General features: G+C 40.2%; 1 protein-coding gene across 1 annotated transcript in view; it reads right to left on the bottom strand.

Moving 5' to 3' along the window:
- Pard3b (par-3 family cell polarity regulator beta) overlaps positions 1-20,791 on the bottom strand; it is a 1,028,371-nt gene that overhangs the window by 549,673 nt on the left and 457,907 nt on the right.

Here is a 20,791-nt window from a genome sequence, read left to right as displayed (position 1 = left end):
AAAATGAAAGCGACAGATTAGGAATGGCATCACTAAGGTCTGTTAGAGTAACAGTGAAAAAAAATCTAGAATTCAAAATAAGATCAAGAAAATGCAACAGTGAAGCAAGGCAACCAACTTTCCTTCCTTCCTTCCTTCCTTCCTTCCTTCCTTCCTTCCTTCCTTCCTTCCTTCCTTTACCACCCCACCCAATTGGATGCATTAACTCATCTCGTAGCCAAAATTGACCTGCTACTCACAATCTCCCTACCTCAGCTTCTGGAGCAGTAGAACTGGAACTCTTGTGTGTGGTGGCTGTGTGTTGCTTTTCTCTTGAGCCTATTTTGTTTTCTTTCTCTTCCTTTTAGAGGCCTGGGTTTGTAAGCTATATTTCACTTACTGAAAGCCACCGCTGGCCACTTTTAACCTTTCTCCTGTATTTTTGCTACTTGAAAGACATAATGAGCTAACATGGCTCCTGCAAGCCTATAAGTTCAGTACTCTGGAGCCTGAGAATTCAAGGTTTCAACCTTGTCCCAAAATCGACATGGAAAGAAAAAGCTGTCCAAAAAGTTGAGTGGTAGATCACTTACCTAGCATCCAGGATGCTCTAGGTTCAAACCCCAGTACCATAGATAGACACTCTAAGAAAGACAACAAAAAACTGAAATAAAGACTGCCAATGGGGGGCACACACCTTTAATCCCTGCACTAGGAAGGCAGAGCTAGGCAAGTTTCTGAGTTAGAGGCTAGCCTGGTTTATAGAGCTAGTTCTAGGATAGCCAAGACTACAGCAGAGAAACCCTATCTTGGAAAACAAGTAAATAATAAACAAAATTGAAAATAAGTTATTTAAATGAGAAGATTTGGAACGAGAAGGCACACTTAAAAGTGACAAGGTTAGTAGAGACCTGTTATAGACAGAGTAAAGGCCACTGGTGTACCCACTTGTCATCCTTCCAGCCAGCCCAGGAACAGGCTCGTCCTTACAGCTTCCCTGTCTCCCAGATGCAGAAACTCTGCCTGGTAATGAAACAGCTTCTCCAAGGCTGGAAGGAGGTTCTCCCATGTGTGAACTGCCAAGGACATGGCTGCTGGTGCTGAACCCACTATATAAACGCAAGGAGCAATGTCAGAGTTAGCTGTACTGGAGGGCTTGGCCCTTCACTGACTCCTCCACAGCACAGCCTTTCAGGAGAGCTGGAATATCTCAGGCTTTCTTGGGAAAACCAAGTACCTTAAGACTAACTAGTACCTGAAAAAAATTCTCTTCATGCTGTAATATCCAGCTTCACTACCAAACCCTGGGACTCCTGCCAGGCAGTGAATGCTGAAAGGGCTGTTTGTTGAGCTCAACACAATCAGATTAAGACTAGTGCCTCGAGCTTGCAGGGACTAAGCCACTACCCAAAGACTATACATGGACTGACCCTGGACTCTGACCTCATAGGTAGCAATGAATATCCTAGTAAGAGCACCAGTGGAAGGGGAAGCCCTTGGTCCTGCCAAGACTGAACCCCCAGTGAATGTGATTGTTGGGGGAGGACGGTAATGGAGGGAGGATGGGGAGGGAAACACCCAGATAGAGGGGGAGGGGGAGGGGTTAGGGGGATGTTGGCCTGGAAACCGGGAAAGGGAATAATGATTGAAATGTAAATAAAAAATACCCAAGTTAATAAAGATGGAGAAAAAAAAGGAAAAAAAAAAAAAAAGATTAGTGCCTCGGCAGGATGAGAGCAGGCTGACATGACCAAACTCTGTAGGGCAGGGTAGTGGGACTTAGTCTGTGCCTGCGTTTGGACAGTGTCAGTTCCTCGAGGGAGTCTGCGTCTGCAGCCTGAGACATGGTCCTTTCCTAGAATGATGGCTTGTTTGTGTTGTTGTTGAGAGTTTGTCCACCCCTAAAATGTGGCTGATGACGAATATGATTTATTGAATGGGAGTAAATAAAGATGTGTGCTTGTGTTTTAAGTCATACATCATGTCGAGACTTCTTTAATGTCAGGGAAATTATTATATGATACATAAATCATTAGTGTTCCATCGCTTTCATCTTAAACAGAATTCTCCTCTCTTCTTTGCATTTCTGTATTTGTAAGGGTTGAGTTTGGTGTCTGATTTTTACAGCTGTGTAATTTCACACAAAACGATACTGATAACTTGTTTTTTGTAACTCAAGGTTATTTATTAATTTGTTAAATATATCACCTTTTTTTCACTCTATCTGCAACATTTGCAAATGTATGCATGAACTGTTATTCCTGGGGTTATAGATAAACCACACAAAGGTAACTGAGCCTGCCCTGTTTCCAAGCAGCTTGTTCACAGCGGAACTCAGTCATTCTTTATAATTTAATTTTGCACCATGCTCTTATGTCACAAGGAGAATGTGTTTTAAGATGCAGAGATTTTTGGAGCCTCTTCTCGAGGACTGTGTTTCAACAGACTGGGGTACAGCACGTTCTTGCCTTCTCTTAAGTTCCTTTTGCTTTATAGGAAGAGGTCTTTCCATGTCCCTTTGAAAAATAGTAATTTTACAATTCTACTCTGCCAGAAAGACATAATTATGCTTAGCATCCTCGTGGCCAAGAATTTGCTCACTGATTCTCCATGCTTATCAAAAGCTTGCCCTTTATTGAAGACCCATGCGAAGCCATCCTGAATTCGGCTTGAAGCTCCTTCACCTGCCCATCACCAAACTCTTTTCTGAATTTGCAGTGTTCATTCACGGCCATTGCTAATTATCCATGCCTGCCACTGGTTCTGGGTACGTGTGTTCAGGAATGGCTGCCAGCCTTACCCATCAGGAGCTACTGTTCTTCTACCTGCATCCCGGGTCAGATGTCTGCAGACAGCTTCCCTTCCTCTCCTTGCTACACTGAAGGAAAGTAGCCAGATATGAGCCAATGAGACAAACAACAAAACCCCAGATGACAGTAAACAAAGGTTAGCTACTCTTCATAGATGAGGAAACCAGAGCCCTGAGAAGCTCACGTGCTGCCTTATATGGGGGAAACCGGTTTGCAGGTAAACATGCTAAAAATCTGTGAAAGAGTGAGGCAAACACCCAGACCTTCAAGTCCACCTCCATCTCTTATTTTCTATAATGGGATATTCAAAACTAGGCTCGATTATATGAGATATTTAAAAAAACCTCTATTTTTTTAACTGAATTATTTGAAATTGTACTTTTGTATCTTGAAAAATCAAACATGTTACTAGTGCTCATTTGTTCAAATGTGTGTTCTCTGTGACTTGAGTTCCATTGGGCTTATCTGCAATGTTTTGCCTCCGATTTGCTTTATTCCTATCAACTGAAATTGCTCTTACGAGGTTATCAATGACTTCACCATTGAAGGAAAAGGAGTTTTTAAAATGAAAATAGAGAGGTTTCTTTGATTTCTAAGCACCTTTTTCTACAAGTTGATCTGTATGTCAGTTGGTATATCATCTACCTGACTGCCCATGTGTAGAACAGGGACTTGTCATTTGTATATCCCTCCTACTCATCCCCTGCCCCCTCCTGTGTGTGTGTGTGTGTGTGTGTGTGTGTATCTGTGATATGTGTGTGTCTGATATTGTATGTGTGTGTGTGTGTCTGTGATGTTGTGTGTGTGAGTCTGTGATGTTGTGTGTGCGTGTTGGTACTGAGCACAATGCTTCCAATATGCTCAGCAAGTTCCCTACCAGTGAGCAACACTTCAGCTCAAAGATCTGTGCACTCTATTTTCTAACTACAGCCCTGCCGCTTACTAGCTATGGGCCTCAATTCCTTTAGGCCTCATTTATTCATCCCCTACACCTCACTTCCTTATCAATAAAAAATGTTAAATTTTAACCACTATGCAAAGTTGCTGTAGAACTATGTAGAAAACATATAGAAGTTACTTAGGACAGTAATCAAGGCAAAGTATGTATAGAGATTGATTGCTGGGAATTACTCCTCAATTAATGCCCCAGTTTACATGGACAATGGAATCCTTCTCATCATAACAAACTCCAATTTTTTCTACTTGTCCCTTCGGTCCTTGTAGAGTTGAAGCTACAGCTTCTTCGTTTAAAAGCTCTTCAATGATCTTACATATAGCTTTAAGTCGAAGTCATGTGGGTGCTGCCGATCACTGTCTATGGTTCGGCTCCCCCTCTCTAATTCTGTGAACAAGACTTAAGGACTGATAATTTTCTGGAAAACCACACTATCTCCTCATATTGCTGTCTTTACTACTTATTACTTTCTATCAGCTAGAATATATGTCTTCATGATTTGGCCTCTTGTCCTTCTAGTCATCCACGAAGTCTTAGCATTTCTGAAAAGAAAAAATTCCCCTCAAGAATTAGTTCAAATTCCCCTTGAGATTTTCATAGTTTTCCTTGAGCAAAGAAACCCCTGGCACTGATCTCCTGAATGACTTTTATAGGAAATGGAAGGAAGACCTCTAAAAGACAGTTCCCTGAGGCAGAACTAGTCATCTTCTAATGCCCAGCAAAAGCCATGGTTTCAGGCACAAAGTAGACTTCCAATAACTATTTGTTAAGTGAAGTAAGTCATCATGAACCAGGCTGCAAGCTCAGCTCAAGCCTATGGAAAGGTCTTCAAAAACTGCAGTAGAAACCAGGAAGATATTATCAGAGACTAGGAAAGACTCAACTGTCAGTCACAGTCTTTGGTTGGAAAACCAGCTAACAAGAAAACAAAACTATGTGATTTTCTTCTTTAAATAAGGTTATTGGACTTTTACTTTGGAAATGATGGCTTAATTCATGATTTTAGTGTGTTTAATTTCATTTGTTCTTGTTGGCCCATTGCATTGAAAACTGGTAGTTTAAATAAAAAGTGCCTGGTAATTCAGTTTATATAATACAGTAAATCAAAATATCCATGATAGTGAAAGTCACACACTGGTATCTATCGCATAGGATTCAACCACAGGAAAAAAGAGCATAGTGGGATTTCACAACGTATTCTTAAAACCATTAGCAGTAAACCAGGAAAGATGGCGGCAGAAACCCTGGGATGATGTTAATTGTTCTTATTATTTTATAAAACAGTTTTATACGATATGATGCATGTTTTTGATCCCAGATTGAAATTATTTTCACATCTCTGTTTTAGGTAGCGCATGCTGGTAAAAACTCAAGCATTCGCTTATTTAGCCTTCAAAAGAGCCTCACGTTCAGCAAAGCTCAGATTGACTTTGGTCACTGTGGTACGCTTTATAATTATTCTTCTCAAAACCCAGTGAAATTGCATTATATACTTGCAGATCAATAAAAAAACATTGATCACAAACAAAAATTAAATTCTATAATAACCACAAAACAATGCAGTCCCTATCCCACTCCCACATGTTCTAAATGAAAGAAGCAAGAAAATGACTTGCGCAGGCAGAGTCTGAATGAAGAAATAACATAATAGACTTAGAGAGCCAAGTGTGTTTTATATTACAGATATTGAATATAAATGAATAAATCTCATGCTAGAGTTCTTAAAGTACATTTGTCATAATTTAAATGTGAATCATAAAAGTTATGAAAAACTACAAAAACTGAAAAAAGCAAATTATCCAATCAATAAATGGGCAAATAAACTGAATGGACAGTTCTCAAAAGAAATCCAAATGGCCAGTAAATATCTGTTAAAAATTATTACATATCAGATAAATGACAAGCCACATATCCTAGCAATTTTACAGATGATAGCTCATTTATTTCCTAAGTCAATCTCCGATATAACTGTAATTATAACATAAGGTTTGTGGATGAAGAAAATAAAACCAAAATAAGGGGAAGGTGCCAGGATGATCAGTCCACTGGAAGAGCTGTGACTCCATTTGCATCAGGTCTTCACCCTGAGCATACAGGCTCTTAACCAGATTAATGCTGCTCCTCTCAGGATGGCTTCTCTGTCACGCCGACATATGATGGAGCGATAATCCTATATAACATGGGTTCATTGGAATTTGGGGAAACATTCTCCATGCTAAATCACAAGGTCACATTTACTACTACTGTATCCCAAGTAACTCTTCCAATGCTTTCCTTCCTTTTATGTAGGGGTGGGGAGATGGTACCCTATTCCCATAAAAGCCTTTCCGCCTTCTTGTAGAATACATGAATAGCAACCTCAGAGAGAAAAACCTAGCAACAATGTTGGATGCCCAGCTTTATGTGGCGAAGTTCCAACTGCAAATGTCCCTTGTGGCTTCCCATTCTCTTCGCTTCTCAGTTCAGAAAGATGTTGTTTTTCATTTCTAGACCCAAGCCAGACATGGGTTCTCCCTCTGTACATGACCCTAGTGGATCGCCATTATCCCTGGATTTCTTAATCCCGGATTCGCATTCATGATGCTATTTAAGATGCTAAAAATAAAAGCTGTGGCTAGCTCCAGTTTTTGTAGACATGCATATTAATTTAAATAATTTCCCTTTAATTATATTTAACACACATTAGAAATTTAGTAATTATAAAAGACCTTTAATTATCAACATTCATTATTATCACTATTATTAACATATATTAAACACCCACAGTCTGTTAAATGCTGCACTCAAGATAAAAGGCATTAACCTCATGATTCCACTGTGGCCAAGATGGAGGGCAATCTCTTCCTCCCAGATAGAGAACAAAATCATATTTGCTTTGCCCGACAACGAGCCAGTGGATGAGTCAGGGATCAAACCTACTTGTCCTAACCGCCAGACAATTCCATAAACAAAGAATGGCAATAAAACACTGCTGCTTAAAGTATATCTGTGTCGTTTTTCCACAAATGTGTTTTATGTCTGTATCACACACTTTTGTGGTGGTTTAGAACTTCTCAGGGGCATCCAAACTGTGTAAACTGTCAAGTCATTTGAGACTAGCCCTACATTACAGGATCTGGCCTCAGCTAGAACAAGACCATTTTTGGTAGAAAAATGAAGTGTAACTATATAATAATAAAAATACAGTTTTTTTAAAGGGCTGATAACTGGCTTTGAAGGGAGCTTTGAGTGAAGATTTCCCCAAACATCTAACCCATGGCTGCAACATGTGGAGGCAAGTGGTACTTCTAAGGTAAATATGATCTAGATAATAAACCCTTCCCTCAGGACCTTGAGATGGTAATATATAGCCACTGGTGGGCAGGCAATAGTTTTGTAAAAGCCTGAAGACAACTTGAAGGCAAATCCTACTATTGCTAGTTGTCAGTGGAGCTGCTCAAGGCAAATGTGTTACCCTACCTCAGCCTGAGATGCTTCATCTGTAAAATCAAGGCATCTGGAGGGAAATAACCAATACTTTCTATTCCACTGTGTTGTAAATAGTTTGTGGGGTTATAACCATCCAACAAAATACACTCAATACTCAACAATTTGTTATTGAATTAGTGTTACATAACTTCAACAGTGAGCTAATGTGAATCTTTAAGAATGTTTAAGTCAGACTGGACTGAATTATCGAGTTATAAACTTCAGTATATTAAGTGAATTTTACCCTCTAGTATCTTCAATTCATTATGGGTTAACTGACTTGTGATACCATTGTATATCAAGGAGTACCTACACCAGGTATTGAGGTACTGAGTAAGAGAAACTCCTTTCCACAAGACCTGGGAATCAATACATGGCTTCTTGTTGGCAGAAATAGAACGCTGGTCAATTCAATGTAACTGAAGTGGAATTTAAATAGATTCATCCTCAAAATGTATCTCACTCCTGCAAACCTTTTCTAAGTACCATTGTTCTTTAACTACAGGATTATGTTCTAAATGTGTAAGAAATTCAGTAAATCAGAGGGAGCTCAGGGCATAGCAAGGAAGATCCGTAGTGGAAATAATGAGCAAGACAAGTAACATGGGTGGAGAGAACCATGAGAGACAGAGGGGTGGGCGAGAACTGGTCTAGAGAGAGAAGTGACTCTAGAAGCACACATGAGGAGAAAAGGGAAATCAGTATTGGCCATTCAGCCAATAGTTGAGCCAGGGTATTGAGAAAAATGTGTATGGAGACAGTGGCAAGCATGGGGTTCTTCATGTCTGTTTTCTAGAACTAATGCTTAGTGGAAAACCCAAGGTAAGACTACAGAAAATTATATCAAGGACCGTAAAGTAAACTTTTGAGTATGAGGTCATCTTTACTGGTCCTTTGAGCTGGGAGTCTTCACTCTCTTCTATACCTATTATCCTTAGGTTTGATCTTCTCATTGAGTCCTGGATTTCCTGTATGTTTTGGACCAGTAGCTTTTTCCGCTTTACATTATCTTTAAAAGACTGCCAAGATCCTTCAGTGGGGAAAGATATGTCACAATTGACATACGTGAATTCTGTATTGGGTAGCACATGGTAGTGATACATGTTTGTGCAAATGGTGTAATGCTCATACCAGTGTAGGCATATTTTCTCAAGCATTTACATTTTGTTGATAGTGAAACACTCAAAATATTTTATTCCAATCTTTGGAAATACTTAATGAAGTCACCATTATCTATAGTCTACCCATTATGCAAAAGAGCATTCCAACTCCAATGTAGCTATACCTTAGTTACAGCATTTCCTCGGCTCTGCCTCCCTCCTCCCCCTGCTCTAGCTTTTTGGTACCGACTACTCTTATCCATTTTAGACTCCTAATATCAGTGAGTTCTGGTAAATCTTGGCTTCTTTTTCTTAACCTAATGACTTGATTCCTATCTATGTTGTCACAAAAGAGAGGAAGAATTTTACCTTTTGTGTTTATAAAGCTTTCCATCATTCACAGACACAAGCAGTTCCTTTCCCCATTCATTTGATAGAAATCTAAGATATTAATTTTGGCAATACTGGGTAATAAACTGGGAGTACTGTCTTAGTTAGGGTCTTATTGCTGTGAACAGACACTGACCAATGTAAGTTTTATAAAGGACAACATTTAATTGGGGCTGGCTTACAGGTTCAGAGGTTCAGTCCATTATCATCAAGGTGGGAGAATAGCAGCATCACAACATCTAGGCAGGCCTGGTGCAGGAGGAGCTGAGTTCTACATCTTCACCCAAAGGAAGCCAGGAGCAGACTGAGCATCCTCAGGCAGCTAGGAGGAGGGTCTCCAAGCCCACCCCTACAGTGACACATTTCCTATACAAGGCCACACCTTCTAATAGTGCCACTCCCTGGGCCAAGCATATGCAAACCATCGCAAGTACTGTACATGCCAGACAAGTATGCTACCTAGAACATATCAGTCTGTTTTTATCTGTCTGTTTGTCTTTCAGAGTGAACTGAGGGCTTTGCACATGCTAGGGAAACTTTGTCCCACTAAGCTATAACTTCAGTTTGGTCTTGAGCTCACTCTGCAGCGCACATGGGCTTAGCCTCTAGGGCAGCTGGGTGTAAGGCAATGAGGTCTGGCTAGAAGTGGGTCAATGTCCTAAATGAATGAGGTAATACTATAACACCGTTAGCTGAAAAATCTTACTAGAAGTATTAAATAATTAGATAATGATTACTCCAATATCAAAGGCATAGGAAACAAAAAAATACAAAACCTGAATTCCATGGCAATAGCATGTTTTCCCTTTAAATGCAATCAGTAAAATGAAAAGGGAGGAAATATTTGCAAATTATATACCCAATAACAAATTAATGTTCAGAATCTATAGGACACACTTAAAACTCAACAATAAAATAAGCAACCCAATTTAAATTTAGGTAAAAGAGTTGTAAAGACCAAAGATATTTAAATGGCCAGTAAGTATTTCAGCAGATGTTCAACATCATTAATCATGAAAGAATTGTAAATCAAAAAGCCATGATAATATCTTACTCATTAGGATGGCTACTTACAAAAAAATTCTGGAAGTAAAATTGTCTGAGGAAAATAGTTCCATTAAAAAGTTGTATGTACTCACTAATAAGTGGATATTAGCCAAACAAAAAAGTACAGAACACCCAAGGTACAGGTCACAGAACTCAAAAAGGTCAACAAGCTGAAGTGCCCAAGTGAGGACACCTCAGTCCCACTTGGGAGGGAAAAGAAAACAATCACAAGGGGGGTAGGGAGGGAGGGACCCAAGGAGGGGAGAGTAGAGGGGAGAGGAGAACATGATCAGCCATTGGGTGGAGGAAAGGACTGAAGCCCTGAGGGCCAGCAGCAAGAATGGAGGTAGGAAGTTGGGGGACCCTCCAGAATGTACCAGAGACCTGGGAGGTGAGAGACTCTCAGGACTCAAAGAGAGGGAACCTAGATGAAATACCTTATAGTGGGGAGAGGGAACTTATTGAATCCACCTCCAGTAAGACAGGGCATCAAGTGAGGGATGGGGTTGTTATCCTCCAGTCAAAACTCCGACTCATAATTCTTCCTGTCTAAAAACATGCAGGGATGGAAATGGAGAAGAACCTGAGGAAATGAGGTCCAGCTATAGGCCCAAAGTGGGATTTGGTTCAAGGAGAGGCTCCATGACCTGACACTATTACTGAGGTTAGTTTTAGCACTCACTAAAAGGGACCTCTCATGACTCCTCTCCAAAAGACTCAACAGCAGTTGGAAGAATCAGACGCAGATACATGCACCCAACCAATGAACAGAAGCTGCTGACTCCTGTGGGTGAATTAGGGAAAAGCTGGAAGAAGCTGAGGAGGAAGGTGACCCTGTAAGAGGACCCGCAGTCTCAATTAACCTGGACCCCCGAGGTGTCTCAGACACTGGACCATCAACCGGGCAGCACACAGCAGCTGATATAAGGCCCCTGACACACATACAGCAGAGGACTGCTTGGTCTGCATTCAGCCAGAGAACCCTCAAGAGATTGGAGGCCCCAGGAAGTTTAGAGGTCTGGTGGGGTGGGGTGGGGTGTGGGGACATCCTCATGGAGTCAGGGGGGCTGGAAGAAGGGATGGGATGGGAAACAGTCAGAGGGTGGACTGGGAGGGGAATAAAACCAGGAGGGTAAAAAAAAGATTAAATAAAAATTTTTAAAAAGTGAAAATTAGGATAATAATGTCATGTAAAAATAATAATAAAAATAAACAGAGTAATAAGATTCAGAAATTCTATTTCTGTTTAGGAGAATGAATAAAAATGGGATCTCATATTTACGTGTGTGTGTGTGTGTGTGTGTGTGTGTGTTGCTTCTTTTTTAATCTTTTTTTTTACAGTCCAGTCATTATCCCTCCTCACCCTGTCTGCCCTCTGACAGTTCCTCATCCCATCCCCCATGCCCCCCACCCCTGTCTTCAAGAGGATGTTTCGCACCCACTCCCTGGGTCCTCAAGTCTCTCCAGGGTTAGGCACATCTTCTCTCACTGAGGCCAGACCAGGCAGTCCTCTGCTGTGTATGTGTTGGAAGCCTTATATCAGCCCGTGTGTGCTGCCTGGTTGGTGGCTCAGTGTGTGAGAGATCTCAGGTTAGTTGCGACTACTAGTCGTCCTATGAGGTTGCTCTCCTCCACAACTCCTTTCCCTGTTCAACCCCAGGGTGCTTGACTTCGCTTCTTAGTTGGAGGGAAGTGTCTGCACCTGTCAGGCTGCTTCTTACATTTTCACTTGAGACTCTTCTTTCAGCTCCCAAATCTTGAGGAGTGTGCAGCTGTGTGCTATCATATCCCGCTGCAAACAAGGACTTAAATATGATACACATATGTCCATAGCAGCATTACACCCAAGGCAAAATGAGAGATAATCTAATTTCCATCAATAAAACCCTCCAAATATCGTATACATGAACAATAGGATTCTTTTCAGCTTCAAACAGGAAATCTGTGTAGACATGTGGTACAGGATGCATGCAGCCTGAGGATGACATGCTTAATAAAATTAGCTGGTCACACAAAGGCAGTGACTGCAGGAGGCTGCTCCCATGAGCTTCCAAGGGTTTCAAGATTAGGAAGAGAAGAAGGTGAATTGTGGTTGTCAGGGGTTCTGGACAGCAGAGATCATGTCTTAATGGCTATGGAATATTCAGTTTTGTAAAATGTAGAACTCGAGAGGTAGTGATGACAGAGGCATGGCTGGGAATGTACTTAAATCCCTGACCTGGAGGCTCTAACGCTTCAGATGACAAAGACCAGGTGCCTGTCTCCACGACCTAAGAAGCAAAGGAGTTTTCAGAGACGGCCATAATAAGAAATGTAATGTACATTTTGGAGACTCTGAAAAGGTGATTTTAAGGCAAAGGTTATGTGGGGTGTGTGTGTGTCCATCTATTAGAGATGAATAATAGTTTTACTCCTTGATACATAAGGAACTGTGGCTTACTGACTGAGCATCTCTTACCTGAGAAACCAAGTGGAAAAACCCACCCTCTATTCCTGTGATTAGACTACAGCATAAAGGCAGACTATTAAAAACGTTGTATATAGCCAACTGCACCAGGTTGTGTATCTAAGGTGCTCAGAAAACATAAATTTAATGCTTACTACTAGGCCTAGCTCATAAGGTAGTATATGTGAAAATATTTCAACATCCAGAATTATTCCAAGTTCCAAACACTTCTAATTGCAAACATTTGGGGTAGAGGACTTCTCTGGAAATTACACAGCCTCTATGTAATGCTCATATTTTGAGACCACTCAAATACAATTTGCTGTACTAATGAGTAGCCTCTCAATGAGTGCTCTCCACACGCAGCTGCCTTACAATCTAAACAGTATCAGCTGCGTCTGCGTCTGCGTCTGCTTGCTTTTCTTTGGATCGTTGTAAGAATGGAGCTGAAAGCAAATACATTTTATCTATATGTTAACATAGAGAAGGTTGGATTGATTGGCAGGGACTAAAATTAAAGGCAGAGGTAACACAGACATCAGTCTCTATAATAAGTCAGTCAGTTCTGACTCGGATGCATTAGCTGTCGGTTTCTTATCACGGCAATAACCCTTTATGATTTTTTTCAATAAATGCCATTCATCCATTTTTACTTTACTTATGGAGATTTGTCTGGAGAAAAGGCTAAAAAAATCAGTTAAAGATCACAAAAACTTGTGATTTAGGAAAAAAGTAACAAAGCCTGACTCTGTCCGAAGGCTCTGGGCCTCCGTTGGCTCACAACAGTCGCTTCAAACCTAACTCATTCCAGATGTCTTCCTGATCATCTAATCAGACATCAAAAGCTGCACTGTGACAAGCCACACGCTGCTTATGAGGATGTTACGTGTTTCCACAAGTGTAAAACACACACAGTAGCGACTTTTAAAATGTGATTCATCTACAACAGAACTCAGCTTTATGGCACAGGGCTATTAGGAAAGGGGCCCCCTCCTGAGAAAGAAGTCTTGTTTAATGTCTATACGATGTCATTCTATGACTAATTCCACTTTGCAACCTGAAGCCAGAATGAAACACACACTTCAGGAGGTTGTATGGGACATACCTGGCTACTTGGGTGTAGACATGAGATTTTTTTTTATAGATTTATTTATTTTATGCATGTGAGTACAATGTAGCTGTCATCAGACACACCAGAAGAGGGCATCAGATCCCATCATAGATGGTTGTGAGCCACCGTGTGGTTGCTGGGAATTGAACTCAGGACCTCTGGAAGGGCTGTCAGTGCTCTTAACTGCTGAGCTGTCTCTCCAGCCCATAGACATGAGATTTTTTTAAAGGCAACTATCTCATTGAATAGATTGATGTGTTTGTGTAGATACCATTTTATGATACTGCCTCTGTATGGATATTCGAGCTTTTATTTTAAATGTTTGTCTTTATTATTTGCTTGCCAAGTACACACGATTACTGGTATCTTAGATGGAAAACTTCATTGGAGTTCTATGAATGCCACTCATAGGACATTAAAGTAAAATTTAAAGTTGAATCCATTCTCACCAAGGTTAAAAACTCATATCAGGAACCTACAAGTCATTAGTGTGGAATTTAAATTGATAATAGCAATTGGAATTTCTGTAATTTCCTTGTTTTATTTATTTGCTTGTTTGTTTATCTATCTATTTATTTTAGTTATACATTTTAGGAGATAATCATTCACGATTTATACATTCTTCCAAGGTCCCAGTGTTAGTCACTCAGAGTGTAGGCACACATCTCAATGAACTCCAGCGACACTGTCAAGACTGGATCTGACCAGAGCGTAAAGTAAGGTTTTGCCACATTTTGTCCCCCATTCGCTAATTAACCCACAAACCAGAATTATTTTATTTTCTCCCACATCACTCACAACTAGAGAACCTGTTAAGAAAAGATGGAATAAAGGAGCATCTTTAATGCAGTGGAGTAAGAAATGAACCCCAATTAACATCAGGAGGGCCTTCGAAGCCTTTGAGCACAGCCATTGGAGGAGCACAGCATTACGGCGGGTGAGCTAGCCCGGTTTATATTATAGAATTCACAATTTGGTTGACAGAAAACGAAGTCCAAATAAGTGAATCTACTACGTTGGAATTAATTTCTATTCTGTTTTTCTTCACGGTTTACTTGTAAAATTAGCCTCTATAACAATTCCTGAGCAGAATAATAATGGCTTGTTCTCTCCCTATAATTTTTACTAATTTTCTGAACTGGCTCATTGTTTAAATTCTAAAATGAAATGTCTGAGAATCCAAACTGCTGACCTCAGCTGCCAGCTCTCAGTTAAATGTGTAGCAGGGAAGTCGTGCTTGGACATGTCACTGAGTTTCCCAGCTCAACTGCAGCTATTTCAGGTAGAGAGCAGGGCCTTTCATAATCTAATTCGTTCATACATATGTGTATATGCACCTACAGATATGCACACATAAACAATATACACACTTATAAATGAGCTAGGCTGCTTGAAGGCTGTTGAATTGACTTCACCTTACTCATCTCAGAAAGGAAAGTTTTAAGCCTCATACGTCTATGTTGATCTACCATGTGCCAGGCACTCTGCCTGGAGACTTGAACACAAGTAAGAGAATACCAGCGCCGGCCACTGAAGTACCTGCAGCCTTAGCAACATACCAATTGTAGTTAGTTACACTGCAGGAACATAAGAGCTAACAGATACCAAACATGGCCGCTCCCTTCAGGGTTTATGGAAATTTAAACTTAGTCAGAAAGCCCAAGTACAGGGTGTAGGCAAAGAACAGGCATCCCGGTAGTTATGTAGCACCCGGGGATCTGACACATGCTCAGGTTGACAGGGCGGCTTAGTTGTTTTCGATTTGGTCTTCTTAACCAGGCTCTATGTTTCCTGGGAAGAAGAGTAATGTCTGAAGCTTTCCTAATGGTTTGCAGCTCAAGATTAAATATCTAAAATGTCAATCAATATATTTTAACATGAAAGCAAAATGCATTCAGTTTGTATTATGCTTAGAGCCTGACTGAAACCAACAAAGATGGTTTTCACTTTTGAGAGACTTGGAATAGTGGACTTCCCTTTTGTTTTCAGTTCTAAACAAGACTCAGGATAAGTGACACAGAAGCAGGGTCCTGAACAGGGGTCACATTTCCCAGAATTCCTGGCTTGTCATGGTGTGGACATTCAGCTAAGCCATTTTTGTTTATTTGTTTGTTTGTTTAAATCAACCCCTGCAAAACTGCAGTGGGAAACTCTGCTGCAGAATAGACCAGGCTCCTCGCTCGCCCCTATCTGAACCTTAGTCTCTGAGCGCAATGTTTTAGAAATTAAGCTGCCTAAACTTGCCAAACTTAGAAAACATCTGGCTCCGTGAAATACTGGTTGGCAGCTTTATCTCTTAAAACAAAGCCATATGAAAGCCCTCGCCGAAATGTGTCTTCAAGCTCTGGTCTTATCAGCACACACTGTGAACAGCTGGAGTTACAAACAACAGGACTATTATTAAATCACTGTCAGGAAAAAGAAAAGAAGGAAAGAATGAAAGAAAAACCTTTTGTAGGGTTCAGTATCTCCAAATAATACAATTGTATGTTACAAGCTCTCCCCCCTCCCTTTCGTTGAACAGCATCCAATGCTCCTGGCTGAAATACAGTGGCTATCACCTTGCTTCAGATATCCCTCAGCAGTCATCCAGCCTGAACTTCTATAGCTATAAAGCTGTAATATCTAATGGAGAGAAATTAACATTTGTTCATCCAAACTCTTTACTAAATCCTAAATTGAATTTTGGCATAAACTCACTTGCATTTTCCTTATTAAGTGCAGACTTAGAATAATCCCAAGCAAGGCAAATCATGGTTAGCTGGTTTGCTACATGGTCAGCAGCCCACAACCAAATGCCTTCTGATTTTTAACCTAACAGACAGGGTAGTAAACTTTAATTGTAATATCACAATGGTTTTGCTCATGGATCTGAGAGAGTTTAATCTGGGGGAAACACCTCTAATAGTTTCAATGTATGTGACATGCTCAGAAAGAAATATATCATCTAACAAGACATTTCTCAATCCCTAGGCAAGAAAAGTGCAGCTCCTCACTGGAAATAATTCTCCTCACCAGTTCCACCCGCAGGATCTTTGCTGCTGAAACACCCAAATCCCCAAAGACAGGCTGGTTTTCCACCTACCCTCCAGTAGAACATTCCTGACAACCGGATGTATTTCTGAGGGCATCCTTCAGAGGCAGCCTGTGTTCTTCTGCCCTAATCTTAACCGTAGAGTATTGAACAATGGTGTTGCTATTGAATAAACAGGTAATGTGGCTCTAGGAGCAAAAATGAAAAAAAATCATCTTAAATTCCTGGATTTATGTCTATGTGTTAGGTGGGAAAGATGATAATAGAATGGGGTAGCCTCAGTTACTGGACTTTTGCAGGCTGAGAGTGAACCTCTCTACCACCTACTCAGAGACAGTCTGTAGACCCAAGGAATTCCCTGTACTATTTGACCCTCAAAAATGAGGCTTCTCGTCTTAATCCTCTGCTCTCCTTCTAAACTGTAGAAGGCGAAGAGTTCCTGGCTCACCCCATACTAAAACCCAAGATGGCTATCACACCTCTGATGCCCAGGCACGGCCTTCTACTTTAACAGTCACCCGAGCTGACTAGAAATTTAAAAAATAAAATTTATATAATAATAGACATCAACTTCTAAAGGCCACAAGTGAACGAACACACACACACACACACACACACACACAATTTTTGGTAATACAAAACATTTAAGCAACAGGTTTAGAGCACCAGCCTTTACTCTCAGAGAACAACCATTCACATTCACATTCCAGGAACCTACTTTTTAATTTACTCACCCTGCAGGATCCATGTGCCTTAAGAATTAAATGCAAGATACAAACAGTCATTAAACCACAAACACCTATATTAGTTAACCGGATATTAAGGGGGGAATATCACATGTGTTTAGAGCTCCAATTGCAAATTGAGGTACATCGCTTTCAAGGCGATCAGATTTATGGCATGCCCTTAAGCCAAAGGAGAGCACCAGGTTGCAATCAAGGGGAGGAAGGTACGGGTTCTTGTAAGAAAACTCTTACTCTAATATCCTGTCCCCAGGGTTCTCTTTCTTTAGTACAAAAGTGTCTGAAGAATGAGGTTTGCTACTGTCTTGGAAGATGAATAGCAATTGCTGCTTGAACATTAATAGCTATAGTATCCTGGTATGAAGAAAAGGCAGAGAAACAAATTTCCATGCTGTTTATCTGATGGTACCCTAAGTAACAAACTCTGAAATCTGTTGGGTTTTCAGCACTCGGAATCTGAAACTTGCAGCAAATTCAAATTTTCTAATTTGGTGCTGTCTTCTAAGTCTAGCATGCCTGTGAGTGTACATCTGAAATAACCAATTTGAAATAATTCAATCAGGAAGGAAGGCCCAAATTTTCTAACCTTTTCAAAGCTCACATCTCTGGGCATCAGGGAAGCACATTTTAACTACAGTGGGTCTAATAAAGTACAGTTAAAAATAACTAGAATCAACAGTGGTTTTAAAGGCGGTACTTCAACACAGTCAAATGTGTCAAGTATTTATTCCTTAGATTCTTACGGTGTGGGTTATGACAGAGTTTCCTGGGAATACACCCCGTGGGGTCCTGCTGTCTGTGAATTACTTGCATGAGAACACTTTTGAGGAAGGAGGAATTCCAATTGTCCTACCCCATGGATAATGAAGGAAAGCAATGGAACATGTATCTGTGAAGCAATCGTTCTTCACACTGCTTACCGCAAGGGGCACACTATCATGCATTCCCTATCCATACTAGCATCGATCCAATCAGACGAGTCAAGTTGCTCCTAGTGACGCTTTCAATGTAACTATGCTATCTGAGGCTTGGAAAAGAGCGCAAGCCACCAATCCACTTTCTGGACTCCTACGGTCCTTGTCATGAAGAAACACCCGTGAGCTCCCAGGTAAGATCTGTGGCACTGTTTTCCCCATGCTTCCCCAGAAGGTCCCTTCTCTCATCCCTGAGCAAATACTGACAGCAACTACTTGGACACAGGATGCCATGATTTTTATCTGCAACTGGATGTCTGCAAAGGTCAACAGAAAGGAGTCAGAATGACAAATCATACTGACACCCAAACGACAACATAGGCCTCAGAAACCCTTCCTCCTAGGGTTTCAAATCATTTTACTAATTTACGCCTGAGTTTATTTCTGTCTCGAGGAACGCTATTCAATATAAATGCATTGAGAACCATAAATATAATTTATAGTTTCTATTAACCACATTTAGAAATAAAAAGTAATTAAAATAATTTAATATATAGTTTATTTAGCTCGAGATTGCAAATGTATTTGAACACAAGTTCAACAAAAAATTACTTAGTGAGACTGTGACAGACACAGACAATGCCTTTCTTCTAAGTGAAAATGGATGCCCTCTCAAGAATCCCTACTCAATAACTCTGTCTACAGTTCTTATGGTGGGGCAGTTAATGTATTTGTTTCTTGACTCAGGGAGACTAAATAAATATTATAAAACAGGAAAGAATTAGGGGGATGGTAGTGGGTGACGGGTAGAATGGCTGGGTTGGGTTAACTATTAATTAAAGCTGCTGGAATGCTCAGAAACGCGAAGAATCCCCACTCGGTTTATGTGTCTCTTTCATTTCTAGATCTACACACTGAGCGGTTTCCTTGTCTTGGCTCTACATGAAGAAAAGCATGGCACAGTGTGTTCCTGGTGCATTAGGAATCACATACTCGGCAGAGATTATTGTATAATCAAAGCAAGAGAAGCCTGAGCACCTCTGTCCTGTGCTAAGGCAAGCATCACATCCTTCAAGTCCCACGTACACTCATCATCAAGCACATAGCCCACTATGGGGAAGTCAGTGTGGGGTTTCCCTTCTCTTCTGACATACCAGCACTTAAGCGACGTCATCAAGGTACAAGCACTGTGAGTGGCAGTATTTTCCCCCAAAAGTAGAATACAAATCTCTGGTAGTAATACCGTATCATCCAACCACATGCCCTGCCTTGGAATTCCCTGAGCTCATATTTGGATAAAGGTATTAGTATGATGGGAGACATAATTTTCTCTTGAAAAGAAGTTAATAGTTATGTTATTTCAATTGTTCTAAGCACTGAGTTTATGTGATACAAACAGAAATATATGTGGGAGAATTCTGCATGCAAACAGTGATAACATTAATCAGACAGACTCATTGTAGGGTATATAGATATCATAAAATATGCATTAAATTATACTTATTCTTGTTTATGTAAATTTCTTCATACTTATATCACTCCCTTTTCCAATTCAATATATTTAGACTTAACCTAGTCTCAATCACTGCATTATTTAAAATGAAATGAAGACAAACAAAAACTCCAAAAGCATCAAACACTGGTTTTCTCTGTACCCATCAATCAAGCGGATCAGATGTACTCAATTTTTATTAATGCTCTATTAAACTTACTTCCCTAAAGAGCCAAGTTTTTATAAGCTTTTATTTTTATTTTTAATTATGTGCTATGTGTATTACATGCACACGAGTGAAGTGAGTGCAGAGACCAAAAGAGGGCATTGAATTCCCAGGAGCTGGAGTTCCCAATGAGAGTCCCCTGCAGGAAACGTAGGTGCTCTTCAACATGATGCCTAAACTTGAGCTAAAGAAAGAGTACACACCAAGAGACACACATGGGAGGAGTGTATGAGAGGGGAACCTGAGGCCTCAATACTACAGAAAGAACTACAGTCAGCCAAAGAATGCTGGAAGCAGCTGAAATAGTCTTCCTCAGGGAGGAGCACAATGATTGGCTATTTAATTCTGAATGGCCAGCTCTGAAACATACACATAGAAGTAACATTATACATACTGAACAGGCTAATTTGGAAACACACATATACATATATATGTATATATACATATATATGTATGCATATGCATATAGTAATAATTCATTTATAAAAAGGTGACCATGAATTTGAAGGAGAATAAAGAAAGGCATATGGGAGGTTTAGAGGGAGAAAAGAGAAAAGAAAAATGATATAGTTATAATGTAAACATTAAAAGAAATAATAAAACATATACATTAAAAGAGAAGGTGTTCTTAAGGATTAAGCCATATTTCCAGCACCTAGAGCTTTAAATAGGATAGTGAGATAACATTATATCTAAAATGCGTTGAAGGCACTACTTTAAGAGCGAGCAGCTCCTACTTTATAATCTTTGGCACTGGTTATTGAAAATAAAATTATACCAAATTGTGAGAATTGTCTAAGTTCATTTGTCACCCTGATACACATTTTTCATAAAGTGCTCTAAACAGTAAGGCTCATAACGAGAGAGGGATGGGTTTTTAGGAGAGTTTAAGTGTGGTTACATTACTGAGTGTCATGCTATGGGATAACATGTATGGTCATTGACCAACGTTTAACTTGCAAATTATTTGGAGGGACTGGACCATCATTACAGTTCTTCAAAGCCACTGAGAATTTAAAGAATAGGATCCACAGTCTATGTGGATGGATGGAAAATACCTTCCCATGCCCTGGAAG

The sequence above is a fragment of the Rattus norvegicus genome, chromosome 9 (assembly GCF_021556685.1).
Source record: "Rattus norvegicus strain SHRSP/BbbUtx chromosome 9, alternate assembly SHRSP_T2T, whole genome shotgun sequence".
Lineage (NCBI taxonomy): Eukaryota > Metazoa > Chordata > Mammalia > Rodentia > Muridae > Rattus > Rattus norvegicus.
This window is presented reverse-complemented; position numbering and strand designations above follow the sequence as displayed.